Here is a 15,699-nt window from a genome sequence, read left to right as displayed (position 1 = left end):
TGCAATTATTAAAAGTGGTCAGAGACCTTGGTCCATAGAAGAGATGAGTGCCTGGCAACGAAAAACCTCACTGCTGGTTTTTTTCCCCCTGCTTCCTCATAAAAGAGTGAATTATTTTCCCTTTCTTTAGAAAATCAAACTAGATTTCCTGGAATGCCTAGAACTTATACTGTTGAAACAGTCCTTAACTCAATATTTCTGTCAAATTCACTGCCCTCAAATAAAGAGATATACCCAGAGAAAAGACTCCCAAGATAAGGAGATTCTTAGTCATTTAAGGGCTACATGAAATAGGCTAGTGACTTAAGTCTGTGGAGCTGGATAGAGCTTGGAGAACTTGTATTTCATTGCTCTAAAAGGAATATTCTGTTCAAATAGGTAAGGTTTTTCTCTGATCCTAAAAACCTTCAAAGACAAAGAAAATCACAATTAATTCAATCATTTTGTTATCAAATTTGAAATTAATAGCCAAAAATATCAGAAAATGCATTTTTTACATGTCCTGTGCAAGTAATGTTAGGAACACATGGCAACTCAAATATTGTCTAAAACCATTTTTCACAGGTTGACATTCCTGACACATCAGTTGCCAAATTCTGTTATTCCAAATGCTCATAGCTGAGCATCGGCTTGGGGACAGATAACCCTCCAGAGACTATGAAAAAGGAGAAGTGACCTCGTCCAAATCAATACAGACCCGTCTCATCCCACCCCAAATCTCTTTAATGTGAGTGGTAGAAAAGAGAAACTCCTTGGAATTAGGTCATTAGCCTGTGCATGCATGCGTGTGTGTGTGTGTGTGTGTGTGTGTGTGCACGTGTAAAGCTAGTGGGAATCACTCATAAAGCCTGCACGTATTTTTGACAGGGAGTAAAATGAGCAAAGTGAACTGATTTTATTATTTTACCCTCTGTCTCCAAACTGTCCAACAAACCGCGTAAGAAGGTTTGAACTTTTTCAAGATGTGTAAATTCTATTGTACTCTTATAATATTTATTTGTTTGCGCAGGGTCTTCGTTGCGGCAGACTGGCTCCATTTTTGGTGCAACAGGCAGGATCTTTATGTGCGAACTCTTAGTTGTGGCATGTGGCGTCTAGTTCCTCGCTTGCTTTCGTGCATTCTCAGTCAGATCTAACTCTGCGACCTCATGGACTGTAGCCCTCCTGGCTCCTCTGCCCGTGGAATTTTCCAGGCAAGATACTGAAATGGGTTGCCATTTCCTTCTCCAGGGGACCTTCCTGACCCAGGGATCGAACCTGTGTCTCTTGCCTCTCCTCCATTGGTCTGCAGACTCCTTACCACTGTGCCAGTCAAGAGGCCTTGACCAGGGGTCAAACCCAGGCCCCCTGCATTGGGAGCTTGGAGTCTTAGCCACTGGACCACCAAGGAAGTCCCTTCATATGCACTTTTAATTGGAGAATGAGTGCTTTTGATTGTGTATACATAAGCTGTAGTCATATGGTAAAATAACAGTACATTTTATAATAATTGATTAAGACTTATTGTTGGTTTTTTTTTTTTTCTATCACGGAGCTCCTAAGAACGTTTTTCTCCTTTCCTATTGTTAGTTGCTATGAGTCTTTCAGTAATATAAAATGTAGGATCTACCTGCTATCTGGGATAGTGTCTAGCCAAGCTGACCGTCCTTACTTTGTTAGAAGATTCTTCCTTTTACTGAATGGAGGCAGTTCTTGTATACCATCTCTGTGATAATGGGAGTCTGTAATTGTGAGAGTTTTATAATGAGTCTATGGCTCTCTGTGGAGGAAGAGAGAAGAAACTATTATTTCCATTTCACAGCCAAGGGAATATACCTGGACAAAAGCACCACCTGCGAGTAGACAAGATTCAAATTGAAAAGATTTTGATTTCCATTCTAAAAGTGGACCAAGGTTTCCAAATCAGTGCCTCCTAAAGACATCACTTTTCTTTGGCTAAATTGAGAGAAAGACAAAATGTGTTCTCTAGACCAGTGCTGTCTAGTAGAAATATAATGTGGGCTAATGTGTACTTTTAGATGTTCTAGCAACCACACTGGAAAGGTAAAAAGAAACAGGGCCATTACTTTTATAATAATGTATTTTACTTAATTGAAGTTATACAAGATACTATGATTTCACCATGTAATCATTATAAAGAATGAATAGAGCATTTTACATCTTTTTTGAGAGTACTAAGTTTTCAAAATCAATTCAAACTGGTCACATTTTAGATGGTCAACAGCCACTTGTGGCTGGTGGCCACCGTATTAAACAGCACAGCTCTGAATCTTTTTCTACCCTTTGCTGGCTGCTCCAACTCCTTTTCCCTCCCAAAATACAAAACGTATTTGCAGATGTAGAGTTCCCTGTCCCTGGAAGTGTTTGAGCCAAGGTTGGGTGACCATCATTTGGTGGGAATATCGTGAATAAAGAACATCAGATAGATTTTTGCACAAGAGAAGCCTTAAAATCCTTTGCAACTCCAAAGTTCTTATACTGAGAAATGAGTCATGGAATTATAAGTTTGGAAAGAACTTCCTTCCATATTCGCCATGCCATTTTCTGCCATTATCTCCTAATTTGTCTTTTACCTCTTCTCTACATTTAATATGAATAAAATGATCATTTGTAGAGTACTAGGTAGTTTATAACCACTCTCATAAGCAATAATGGTTAATTAATATATTTCTTCACCAATTCAGTAACAGCATCTTGAATCCCTACAATGTATTGGTCTCTGTGCTGGAGTGGAATGCATTAACCACAGTGGGTTGGGAGCGCCTGACCCCTGTGCTCACAGAGTCTTCAAGCTGTCCTTACTGTTCTTCTTACTATTCCTTATCCCTGGTTTCTGCAATCCCTCTGCTCCTCGTTTGGCTTGAGTCACCAGGAGTCACAATGTACTGATATGAATATAGTGGTCTGAATTTGTTTTCTGTTATGAGTGTGAATCCATCCCCAAAGGACAGTTTTCAGTGATGAGAAAACTGAAGTTGGGTTCTCTGCTTCTCTGATGTGACTGAGGCATTAGAAATAAGGTGTTTTTTTTTTTTTTTCTTCAGCATTAAAGAGAAGTAGAATCTGCGGTCATTTAGCTATATGTCACCTGGAATTGTAATTTGCATCGAAAACTGCTTTGCTGGCAGCCAACTGCCAGGCAGATACTTAATCTCCTTTGATTCTCTGCTGTACTTTTTTGTGCCCTCTCCAAAAATTCTGAAAGAATTAAAGCTTCTTCTGAACCATGGTTCATCAATTAAGATGCTCCTACTTTAGAGAAAGAAAAAAATACGGAACCTTCTGGTGTCAGAAAAACTAGTGCTTGTCCCAGTAGGAAAAAAAAAAAGGATTTAAGACCAAGGAAAATGCTATATTCTGTAAAGAGTATTTTAGGAATTTGGTGAAAATTCTGCCTAGTAAGAAAATTCTCCATCTCACTCGTTGAGTTCTTTAATTGTCTTTAATTGTTCTTTAAGTGTTTTATAAATTCAGTTTCTAAATTCTACTGTACTAACTTTACTGGAGTGTCTTCTAACAATTTCATGTTACCACCAGAGAGCAGCAGAGATTTGTAGGTAATTAATGACTACCCTAAATACCAAAAAACACGGAAGCTTGGCCACTTGATTTGATCTCATTAATTAAATGACTAGGAGCAAAAAGAAGCAGCCGATTACTAATCAGAACTTTCACTCATTGGCCTGTCTTCCCACTCTTTACTTTTTCTTTCTTTGAGGTGTGTTTGTAAGTATGTGATTTTAATAATTTATGACATTGATTGGGGAGAGTTTTTTGACTTCCCTAGAGGCTTTTGGGATACAGATCAAAATGCAACTCTTGTTCTGCACTCCCACATACATAGACTGAACAATGAATCTGAAGGCAGTGAATCCGAAGTTTAAGGAAGTGCAGTGCTATTCCTCTAGACCAGGGGTCATCAAACTACTGCTCACAGGCTAAATCCAGACCACTGCCTGTTGTTGTAAATAAAGTTTTATTGGGACACAGACGTAGCATTTATTTATATTTTGTCTGTAATGGCTTTCAGGCTAAAGTGGCAGAGTTGAGTGACCGTAGTAGAACATATGGTCTACAAAGCTTAAATAATTTACTATCCAGCCCTTCACAGAAAAAGTTTGCTGACCTTACTCTTCACCATATTTGTGTCTTAAATTAAATTATGGGCAGTATGGGGAAGCTGAAAGAGTCCTGGGTCAGGACATTCAACAGCTACTTTTCTATTCTTAGTTCAGCTACTTGGGTGAGTCCCTCGCCATTTCTAGCCCTAGAGTCCCCATCTGTAAGTAGGGGTAGGAGTGGGGAAAGGTTGAACTTGGTAGCATCTAAGATCATTTCCAGATCCAAAATGCTGTGATTTCTTGGCTGTCTTTGTTCTGACATGAACATAGAGTGAAAAGTTGTTTTATAGGGGCATCAGTTTTCTTGGTGTGTGTTTCTCACGCTCCGCTTTTAATCCCATAGGATTTGTCAGATGACTGGGCTGCCTTGCACTCCACATTAGGGAAGTCTGGTGTCACACCTAAATATTCTTAGACATTATGTTAATTTCACTTAAGAGAACAAGGGAAAAGGTAAGGTCAGTGCTTAGATTCCTAATTTTAGCTAAGCAGAACTGTATTTTTCTATTTTTGAAGTTTCCATTTTTACTACATTCCTTAATTTGCCTTTTTAGACAAGCTCTTCTTTTTTAGAAAAGAGTTATTAGATGTACTAAATATTAGCTCAACAATGTCCACAATTTTGCCTTTTACTGTCTTGTTGGAATGTGTAGCAATCTGAATTAGTATTGACTTCCAAAATTTAAACATGAAGAGAAGTATGTGAAGTAGAAACTTAATATTGTAGACAGTCTGACTCCACATTTTAGTTTATTATGCTATTTTTGATTGATTTATTAATTTATTAAGTCAACAATTATCCATTTAGTGATCTAATTAGTGTGGTAAATACAACAATGGTAATGCAGATAATTAAGTAAAAGATGCTCATGCTCACTGTTAAGAAATTGGAAAGCAAAGCAACATGTAAAACAGAACCTAATTTAGTTTAGGTATTGGTACCTATGCATGCTTTTCACAAAGTTTTATGTGGGTTTCCCTGGTGGCTCAGATGGTAGAGAATCTGCCTGCCTCAGGAGACCAGGACTTGATCCCTGGGTTGGGAAGCTCCCCTTGTAGCTAACATGCTTTAATATCAAGCCAATATTTGTGTTTCCTAATTTATTTACCTTTAAACTTTAGAATGTTTATTAGCAAGATGCCTTATTAGGCATCTGAAAACCACTGATCAGGTTTTTCTGCATCACATTTCTGATGTCTAGGATGTTCAGCCAGAGAAGGCAATGGCACCCCACTCCAGTACTCTTGCCTGGAAACTCCCATGGATGGAGGAGCCTGGTGGGCTTCCGTCTATGGGGTCGCACAGAGTCGGACACGACTGAGCGACTTCGGTTTCACTTTTCACTTTCACACATTGGAGAAGGAAATGGCAACCCACTCCAGTGTTTTTGCCTGGAGAATCCCAGGGACGGGGGAGCCTGGTGGGCTGCCGTCTATGGGGTCGCATAGAGTCAGACATGACTGAAGCGACTTGGCAGCAGCAGCAGCAGCAGCAGCAGCAGCAGGATGTTCAACAGTGTGATTGTTTATAAATCTGTTATTGCCTGTATTACCTAAAGGACCTGTAAGTCTGTGTTAAGGTGCTAATCAGATTCTCTGTCAAAGAGGGAAGTTTACTTTAAAAAGTAGACATTATCATCTAATCATGTGGCTTTTCATATGTGGAAATGAAGCTGTTGACACTCTTGGCCACTCAGATCCTTGTTGGAACAATTGGCTGGATGAGTCACCTTACAGGAACACTCCCTTCTTATTTATTCCCAGGAGTTACACTAGCTGAGTTCCAATCTCTGCTCTGCTACTTCCTAACTGGGGTCATTTTGACTGAATCACTTAACTCTCTCTCCTTTGTCCTCATCTATAGAGTAGAAGTAAACCATCCTGCCTGTCTTGCAGGGTTGCAGAGAAGACAAAAAGACAAAGTGAGGGTTTAAATGAAAGCATGCTATTAAATCCTAATATCCAATGCAAATACAAGCTCAAGCTGGGGTTACAATGCAGCCCAGGAGTCAGCATGTTACTGTAGCTCATAAGGATGGATAATTGACCTTCAAACCCTCAGACCAATTTAGTTAGTTGGACTAACTAACTTTGCCAGTTGAAGTTTACATTTTCACTAAATGGACTATTGAGTTCTTTCATTGGTCAAGTCAACAAATACATGTTTGGTATTAACTATGTGTATACCACTGGGGTTTGAGTTGTGGAAGATATAAAAACGCTCTCTGCCTATAAGAGCTTACTGTTTAGAAAGCAAGAATATCAGTCAAATGTATAGAAAACAGAAGTCACTTTGAGCTTTCAACAAAGGGGTTTATTTGTTTTTTACTTTGAAAGAACCATAAACTTTCATGATCTTGTCAAATTTGAAGATTCTAGGCCATTTATTATTTTTTAATTAATTTATTTTAATTGGAAGCTAATTACTTTACAATATTGTAGTGGCTTTTGCCATACATTGACATGAATCAGCCATGGGTGTACATGTGTCCCCCATAATGAACCCCCCTCTCCCCATCCCATCTCTCAGGGTTGTCCCAGTGCACCGGCTTTGAGTGCCCTGATTCATGCATCGAACTTGGATTGGTGATCTGTTTCACATAAGGTAATATACAGGTTTCAATGCTATCTTCTCAAATCATCCCACCCTTGCCTTCTCTCACAGAGTCCAAGTCTATTCTACCATCTTTCTGAATTCCATATATATGCGTTAGTATACTGTAATGGTGTTTTTCTTTCTGACTTACTTCACTCTGTACAATAGGCTCCAGTTTCATCTACCTCATTAGAACTGATTCAAATGCATTCTTAATGGCTGACTAATGCTCCATTGTGTATATGTACCACAGCTTTCTTATCCGTTCATCTGCTGATGGACATCTAGGTTGCTTCCATGTCCTGGCTATTGTAAACAGTGCTGCGATGAACACTGGGGTACACGTGTCTCTTTCAGTTCTGGTTTCCTTGGTGTGTATGCCCAGCAGTGGGATTGCTGGGTCATATGGCAGTTCTATTTCCAGTTTTTTAAGGAATTTCCACACTGTTCTCCATAGTGGCTGTACTAGTTTGCATCCCTACTAACAGTGTAAGAGGGTTCCCTTCTGTCTGTACCCTCTCCAGCATTTATTGTTAGTAGACTTTTTTGATAGCAGCCATTCTGACCAGTGTGAGATGGTACCTCATTTGATTTGCATTTCTCTGGTAATGAGTGATATTGAGCATCTTTTCATGTATTTGTTAGCCATCTCTATGTCTTCTTTGGAGAAATGTCTGTTTAGTTCTTTGTAGGGCACTTATTTTGTAGGATATCTTTGACTTTGATGTTTCCTCTTGATTTGATTCAGGTTACACAGGAGTGATGCTGTGTTCTCAACGCATCCTGTCAGGTAGCACACATTTTTTGTTTGTTGTGTTCGATTCATCCTGGATCATGTTTCGTTTGATCACGTTCTTGTAAGTCTATAAGACTTCTCTACCATAAGGCTAATCTTGCCCCCTTTATAGCTACGAAGTGTAGGAAGAGATAGTTTACTTTCAGACTATGTAAATATCCCATTTGTCATCAAAATTTAGTAATTAATCAATCCATTCATATCAGTACAAAATCTTGGTTTCATAATTTGTTCAATAATTATAATGTTACTATCATTATTTTGATGTTCAGATTGTCTCTATGTTGGGAGCCCCTCATGCTGACTTCCTCATCTAATTCTTTCGCTGACATAGCCCTGAAACCAGTCATGTCTCTAAATACCTCTGACTCCTTATAGTGGAGAGTGACATATGGAGACACAGACCTGGCTCTAAATGTGATTATTGCTTTGGGGGTATTGCTACTTTCAGACTCTAACAGAGGGGATTTAATTCAGGGAATTGATGAAACTAGTGATGGAAAATCTAGAGCTAAATAAGGGTCAGTGAGGCAATCCAGAGAATCCACCAACACCCTGGAGGGTGTTGGCTGGAGAGTCAAGAAGAGGGTATAGTGTGCTTAGGAGGTCAGGTCATCTGGAAGAAGTGTGAGAAACACTGGACTGTCCAGAGAAATCCTAAGTTTGGAGGAGGTGCAGCTGCTACAAGCCATGTGAGGAGGAAAGGTTCTCCCTTCCTCCTGTACTTGAATCTGTTCTCAGTATCTTGCATTGGCCTGCCCTAGCCAGAATCTACCTGTCCCAGGATCCTGGGAAACAAAGCCTACACAGCCAGCCCCCTGAGATGGAACACAGGGGAACGCAAAGGATAAGGCTGGAACTGAGGGTAAAAGGGCCAGGACAGGAACAAAAATGTATACATCCTTGCATCTTGGCAATTGCCATTTGAACAGAACAGATTGCAAGTGTTTTCATGACTTGAGATGGGTACCATCATTTCTGATGTGGCCACTTAAGTTTAACATGCTTCCAAGAAACCTCACCCTGCCTATTAGAATCCAGACATTGATTGGGTCACATGCTACTGCTTGAGGGCAGGTAACTGCACTTTAACGTGTGCTCTGATTCACTCTCCCCTTCCTGTGTCCAGGCAGTTTCTATTTTATGAGAAGGGAGTATTTATGCTCTAAATTGAGTCACAGAGTCCAGTTCAACTTTTTACTAGAGGTGTTTTGATCTTGCATGTTTTTGGTTGAACTGTGTCCCCTCCTAAAATGTGTTGAAGTCCTAACACCTGAATATGTGACTTTATTTAGAAATAGGATCTTTGCAGATGATCAAATTAAAATGGTATCAGTAGGATGGGTCCTAATCGAATACAACTCGTGTCCTCACTCATATCCTTATTGGACAGCTAGGAGACCAAACTAGTCAATCTTAAAGGGAACCAACACTGAATATTCACTGGAAGGACTGATGCTGAAGTTCCAATACTTTGGTCACCTGATGCAAAGAGCCAACTCATTGGAAAAGACCCTGATGCTGGGAAAGATTGAGGATAGGAGAAGAAGGGGGCAACAGAGGATGAAATGGTTGAGTGGCATCATCAATTCAATGGACATGGGTTTGAGCAAACTCTGAGAGATGGTGAAGGGCAGGGGAAGCCTGACATGCTGCAGTCCTTGGGGTCACTAAGAATCAGACATGATTGAATGACTGAACAACAATAACAACACAGAGACATAAAAGAAGGATCCTGTGTGAAGATCATGGCAGTGATCAGAATGATGCATCTGTAAGCCAAGAAATGCCAACCACCAGAGCAAGCACCAGAGTCCAGAGGAGAGACCAGGAACAGAGTCCCTCTCACAGTCCTCAGGCAGGAGCAACCCTGTCAGTACCTTGGTCTTAGACGTCTAGGCTTCAGAACTGTGAGACATAACTTTCTGTTGCTTAAGTCCCTCAGTTCCTCTTACTCAGCTGTGACAGCCCTAGCAAACTAATATACTCTGTTAGAAGTGGATGTCAGGTATTCCATTTGATCAGGAGCTACTTGGTCTCCAGCAGTGGAAAGTGGTGTGGTGAAGGGGCTGGAAGGAGTGACGATGTGACCTGAAGACCTGCTCTTTTGTTTTCACTTCGGCCTGGGAAGCACTTGGTCAGTATGGAGTTTGTCGCTCCCTGCTCCTCCTCTGTATCCCCTGGTGGCAGGCCTGCCTTTGCCCATTGCTGACGATGGCACCGGTGGTAGGTCCAAATCAACAGCCAGTTTTCTTTGAGATGGTGTTCAGGCCTGCCCTCTGCAGTCAGCTGGTCAAAGGCTGAGAGCAGGGATTCCACAGGTCGTTTTCCTCTCCTCCTGTGTGAGCAAGCTTGGCCTCCTGCTGTAGGCCTCGGGTTTAGGTAGGTCTGGCTTTGGCTCAGTACTTGGAAGGAGGAGCAAAACCATATGTAAATAATATGTTGCTACCCTCTGTTCATGGGACAATGTTCCTGTGCTCTTGAATATAGAAAAAGAAAATAAAAATGTTGTCCTGGTTGGTTAATTGGTTTATTTGATTATTATGTCTACAGAATGTCACCTGCTAAAGCCAAGTAAAAGTCAGCCTTTAGGTTTCAGTTTTTATTGTCCACATTTCTCACATAGGAGTAATTATATACATTTCAGAAGGTTTCTCATCAAATACTGGAGATGACACATAACTGTAAGTATGCAGTGTTGTATCGTGTGGCAGACACAGAGAGTTGACCCAGAAATCTCCAGGGAATCTTTATGGAATTTGGACTCAGTATTAAATATATTCCTGACATATGCTTTGTGTTATTTCATGCTTGTAATTATATGTAATTTGCAATACAATGTTTTGTTGCTGTTAACTCCACAAATTTGGGCTTATGGGGATTTGAGATGACGTGGAACTTTTATCTACAAGTACTTAGATGTGAAACATGTCGCTGATGTTAGGAAAGGTGACAGGACAAAGGCTCGAGGATCTTGAACTATGGAATAGGAAGTGAGGCCTAGAGCTTTAAAAATTTTTTTTTACTTTCATGACCATTTACATGAGCCAATTGGTAGGCTCCTTGCAATTAATAATGACTATTTCTTTTTATCTTCTCTGTGAAATTAGGAAGTGATTTTCAAATGCTTTCAATCTGTATATTTGTTATTCAAGTGAAAATATTTCTCTTTTTCTTCTTGCCTAGAGTGTCCTAGCTCCTCCTTCTTTCTTGAACCCTCCACACCCTTGTTCTTAGAGACACATGCAGGATGGACAGAAGAGAACACCATAACAGCATCTGCTTTCTGAGTTCACAGGTTTTATCATCAGGTATGTGTGTGTGTGGATGCACACTCAGTCATGTTTGACTCTGCAACCTCATGGACTGTAGCCCGCCAGGCTCCTCTGTCCATGGAATTTTCCAGGCAAGAATCCTGGAGTAGGTTGCCATTTCCTTCTCCAGAGGAACTTCTGGACCCAGGGATGGAACTGTGTCTCTTGCGTCTCCTGCATTGGCAGGAATGTCCTTTACTAGCTGAGGTACTGGGGAAGCCCCATCATCAGGTGTAGGCGAAGCAAAATCAGATGTCCTGGTGCTTTCTCTCACACTGTACCTAAACTCCAGGAGGAATACTGAGTCTCAGAATAAATACGCCATCTCCTACTGGAGAATCAACTGTACCAAGATGTTTGGGAAATAGAATTTTTATATTAAAACACTCAGGTATATTATAGAGTAGAATATGTAATCAACATGACTTAAAACCCTAGTACACAATGGTGTCTGACTACTTTTTTCAAGACATAAGCAATAAAATGTGATATATTTAGAGTAGAAATTCTGGATTCATGTGAACCACTTAAAGCCTTGCTAATCCTGGGGCAAGATACTTAACCTCTTTGCATCTCCGTTTTCTTCTCTGTAACATGGAGCTAATAGTCATATGTAACTTATAGAGTAGGTAGAACAGTAAAGGTGCTTAGCTCAATGTCTGTCACATAATAAACACAGAAATTATAGCTGTGCCAGAGCCTTGGAGCTGAAACTTGATGCCTGTCAATCACTAGGGGTGGATATGCAGCACTGCTCTGGAGAGATTAAGCCCACTTCTCCCATCTCCTTTTTGGGTCTGGGCATTCAGAACACCTTGAGAAATGAGCCCTCAGCACAACTAGGAAGGGACAATTGTTGCCCTTGAATTCAGAGCCAGTGGTGATGGATGGATAATACACAATCTCTGGACCACTGGGAGTTAAACATTATCACAAAGACAGAAACTTGGACCAGATGGCTGGGTTGGTCAGTGAGTGGGGCAAGGATGAAGAGTCAAGAGTCTTTACTTTGATGGTCTACAAATGGTACTGCTTCCCTCCAAAACAGCATAAAGGGCTGAAGTCAAAGGAGCAGATAAGGATAAGAAATATGAGGCATGGATCCTTCTACTCTCCTCTCCTGTGGCTTTACAGACCTTACTAACAGATTACCACATTTTTTTTAATGGAGCTCAGGGATGACGTTAAAATCCTTCTCAGTGTGATGCTCCAGGGGGATACCAGTAAGTGATTATCACTTGAGAAGTTTCTTTCCTAGCTCTTGAAAAGTTCTAGGAGTTTTGGGCACTATCAGTAGCAAAAGTTAGCAACAGCAGTGGCTTCAAAGACTTGAAGCCACTTGAATGAGAGGCCTTCTACAACTCACCATATTTTAGTCTGTTTTCTCCCAAACAACTCATTTAATTCAGGATGAAAATCAGTCAGATAAAACTAATGCATCTGGAAGCTGGAATGATAGATACCAGTGTCCTAACGTTCCCACTGTATTTGCATTTTAAGAAGAGGTAAATAAAAATGAGAGGATGTTACGCTGGAATTCTATCCCGTGTGTTTTTTGATTCTGTCTAGTTGGTATTTTCTGTTCTTAGGTGGGGAGGGGTATGTACAGGCTACACCAATGCACAATCACTCTCACCAGTGCCAAGAGAGGCTCGGGGAGGAAAGTTCAGGTCATGGCTAAGAAGGGTAAGACCATGTCCCCATGGTCCATGTGTGGAGCATGAACATGAAATCTTTTTACTTTTTGCCCGTTATTTCCAACAGCTTCATTGAATTGAATCTCCCTTCCTTGCTGTGTAGTAAAGAATTTAACTTTGCTTGGAGAAAGGTCTGACCTTTGCCCTTGACTTGTGGGAGGTAATCTCTAAGCCTTTGAAGTATTCTACCTGATACAAGTGTCTTTGTTTATCTGGAGACCTTGGGATACACCAGATAGTCTAACCATGTGGTCTGTGGCGGGGACTTTGGGTCATGTGGTGTCGAATCATTCTCAGAGGGGCTGGAGGTGGAGTTGAGCTGTGTGATCCTGAGTAAAGACTCCGGATACCAACATTTGGGTGAACTTGCCAGTTGGTAATACTCTGGGTGTATTGTCACACATTATTAATGGGAAAATTAATGCTATCCATGAATGCACTGAAAGAGAACTGGAAGCTCTGTGTGTGGAACTTTCCGGGACTCTGCCCCATGCATCTCTTCCCTGGGCTTTTTTAATCTGCATTGTTTTACTGTGATGAAATACAGCCATATGTACAACAGCTTTCAGTGAGTTTGATGAATCCTTGTAGTGAATTATTGAATCTGAAGTAGTATTGGTGTCCACTAAAAAAGATGCACAACTTGACAGTTGTGAGTTAAGTTTTATTTGGGGCAAAATGAGGACTGCAGCCCTGGAGGCAGCACCTCAGGTAGCTCTGAGAGACCGCTCCATAGAGGCAGTGGGGGAAGTTCAGTGTATAAGGTTTTGGTGAATGGGGAGTTCAGTGCAATCAAGCAATTACTTTACAAGAGGTTTTCTGTTAGTCACAAGGATCTGATTTTACCATGAACGGATTTAGTGCTTTTCTAGATATGAGGAGATGAAGGTTTGGGAGGCAGGCAAGGTGGTCTGATATTCCCATCTCTTTAAGAATTTTTCAGTTTGTTGTGACCCACACAGTCAAAGGTTTTGATGTAGTCAATAAAGCCGAAGTAGATATTTTTCTGGAACTCTCTTGCTTTTTCAGTGATCCAGCAGATATTGACAATTTGATCTGTTGTTCCTCTGCCTTTTCTAAATCCAGCTTGAACATTTGGAAGGTTTATTGAAGCCTCGCTTGGAGAATTTTGAGCATGACTTTGCTAGCATATGAGATGAGTACAAATGTGAGTAGTCTGAGCATTCTTTGGCATTGCCTTTCTTTGGGATTGGAATGAAAACTGATCTTTGCCAGTCCTGTGGCCACTATTGAGTTTTCCAAATTTGCTGGCATATTGAGTGCAGCATTTTAACAGCATCATCTTTTGGGATTTGAAATAGCTCCGCTAGAATTCAATCACCTCCATCTTTGTTTGTAGTGATTCTTCCAAAGACCCACTTGACTTTGCACTCCAGGATATCTGGCTCCAGGTAAGTGATCACACCATTGTGGTTATGTGGGTCATAAAGATCTTTTTTGTTTTGTTCTTCTGTGTATTCTTGCCACCTATTCTTAATATCTTCTACTTCTATTAGGTCCATATCATTTCTGTCCTTTATTGTGCCCATTTTTGCATGAAATGTTCCCTTGGCATCTCTAATTTTCTTGAAGAGATCTCTTCAGTTCAGTTCAGTCACTCAGTAATGTCCGACTCTTTGCAACCCCATGAATCGCAGCACACCAGGCCTCCCTGTCCATCACCAACTCCCGGAATTCACTCAGACTCACATCCATCGAGTCAGTGATGCCATCCAGCCATCTCATCCTCTGTCGTCACCTTCTCCTCCTGCCCCAAATCGCTCCTGGCATCAGAGTTTTTTCCAGTGAGTCAACTCTTTCCGTGAGGTGGCCAAGGTACTGGGGTTTCAGCTTTAGCATCATTCCACCCAAGGAAATCCCAGGGCTGATCGCCTTCAAAATGGACTGGTTGGATCTCCTAGCAGTCCAAGGGACTCTCAAGAGTCTTCTCCAACACCACAGTTCAAAACCATCAATTCTTCAGCACTCAGCCTGCTTCACAGTCCAACTCTCACATCCATACATGACCACAGGAATAACCATAGCCTTGACTAGATGGACCTTAGTCGGCAAAGTAATGTCTCTGCTTTTCAATATGCTATCTAGGTTGGTCTTCCAAGGAGTAAGCGTCTTTTAATTTCATGGCTGCAGTCACCATCTGCAGTGATTTTGGAGCCCAAAAAAATAAGGTCTGACAGTGTTTGCACTGTTTCCCCATCTACTTCCCATGAAGTGATGGAACTGGATGCCATGATCTTTGTTTTCTGAATGTTGAGCTTTAAGCCAACTTTTTCATTCTCCTCTTTCACTTTCAAGAGGCTTTTTAGTTCCTCTTCACTGTCTGTCATAAGGGTGGTGTCATCTGCATATCTGAGGTTATTGATATTTCCCCTGGCAATCTTGATTCCAGCTTCTGTTTCTTCCAGCCCAGCGTTTCTCATGATGTACTCTGCATAGGAGTTAAATAAGCAGGGTGACAATATACAGCCTTGACCTACTCCTTTTCCTATTTGGAACCAGTCTGTTCCATGTCCAGTTCTAACTGTTGCTTCCTGACCTGCATACAGGTTTCTCAAGAGGCAGGTTAGGTGGTCTGGTATTCCCATCTCTTTCAGAATTTTCCACAGTTTATTGTGATCCACACAGTCAAAGGCTTTGGCATAGTCAATAAAGCAGAAATAGATGTTTTTCTGGAACTCTGTTGCTTTTTCCATGATCCAGCAGATGTTGGCAATTTGATCTCTGATTCCTCTGCCTTTTCTAAAACCAGCATGAACATCTGGAAGTTCACGGTTCACGTATTGCTGAAGTCTGGCTTGGAGAATTTTGAGCATTTCTTCACTAGTATGTGAGATGAGTGCAATTGTGCAGTAGTTTGAGCATTCTTTGGCATTGCCTTTCTTTGAGATTGGAATGAAAACTGATCTTTTCCAGTCCTGTGGCCGCTGCTGAGTTTTCTAAATTTGCTGGCATATGGAGTGCAGCACTTTCACAGCATCATCTTTCAGGATTTGAAAGAGCTCCACTGGAATTCCATCACCTCTACTAGCTTTGTTCATAGTGATGCTTTCTAAGGCCCACTTGGCTTCACATTCCAGGATGTCTGGCTCTAGATGCGTGATTACACCGTCATGATTATCTGGGTCATGAATATCCTTTTTGTACAGTTCTTTTG

Source organism: Ovis canadensis, chromosome 1 (genome assembly GCF_042477335.2).
Source record: "Ovis canadensis isolate MfBH-ARS-UI-01 breed Bighorn chromosome 1, ARS-UI_OviCan_v2, whole genome shotgun sequence".
NCBI classification, from domain to species: Eukaryota; Metazoa; Chordata; class Mammalia; order Artiodactyla; family Bovidae; genus Ovis; species Ovis canadensis.
The sequence above is the reverse complement of the archived record's forward strand: the minus strand, read 5'-3'. Positions refer to the sequence as shown.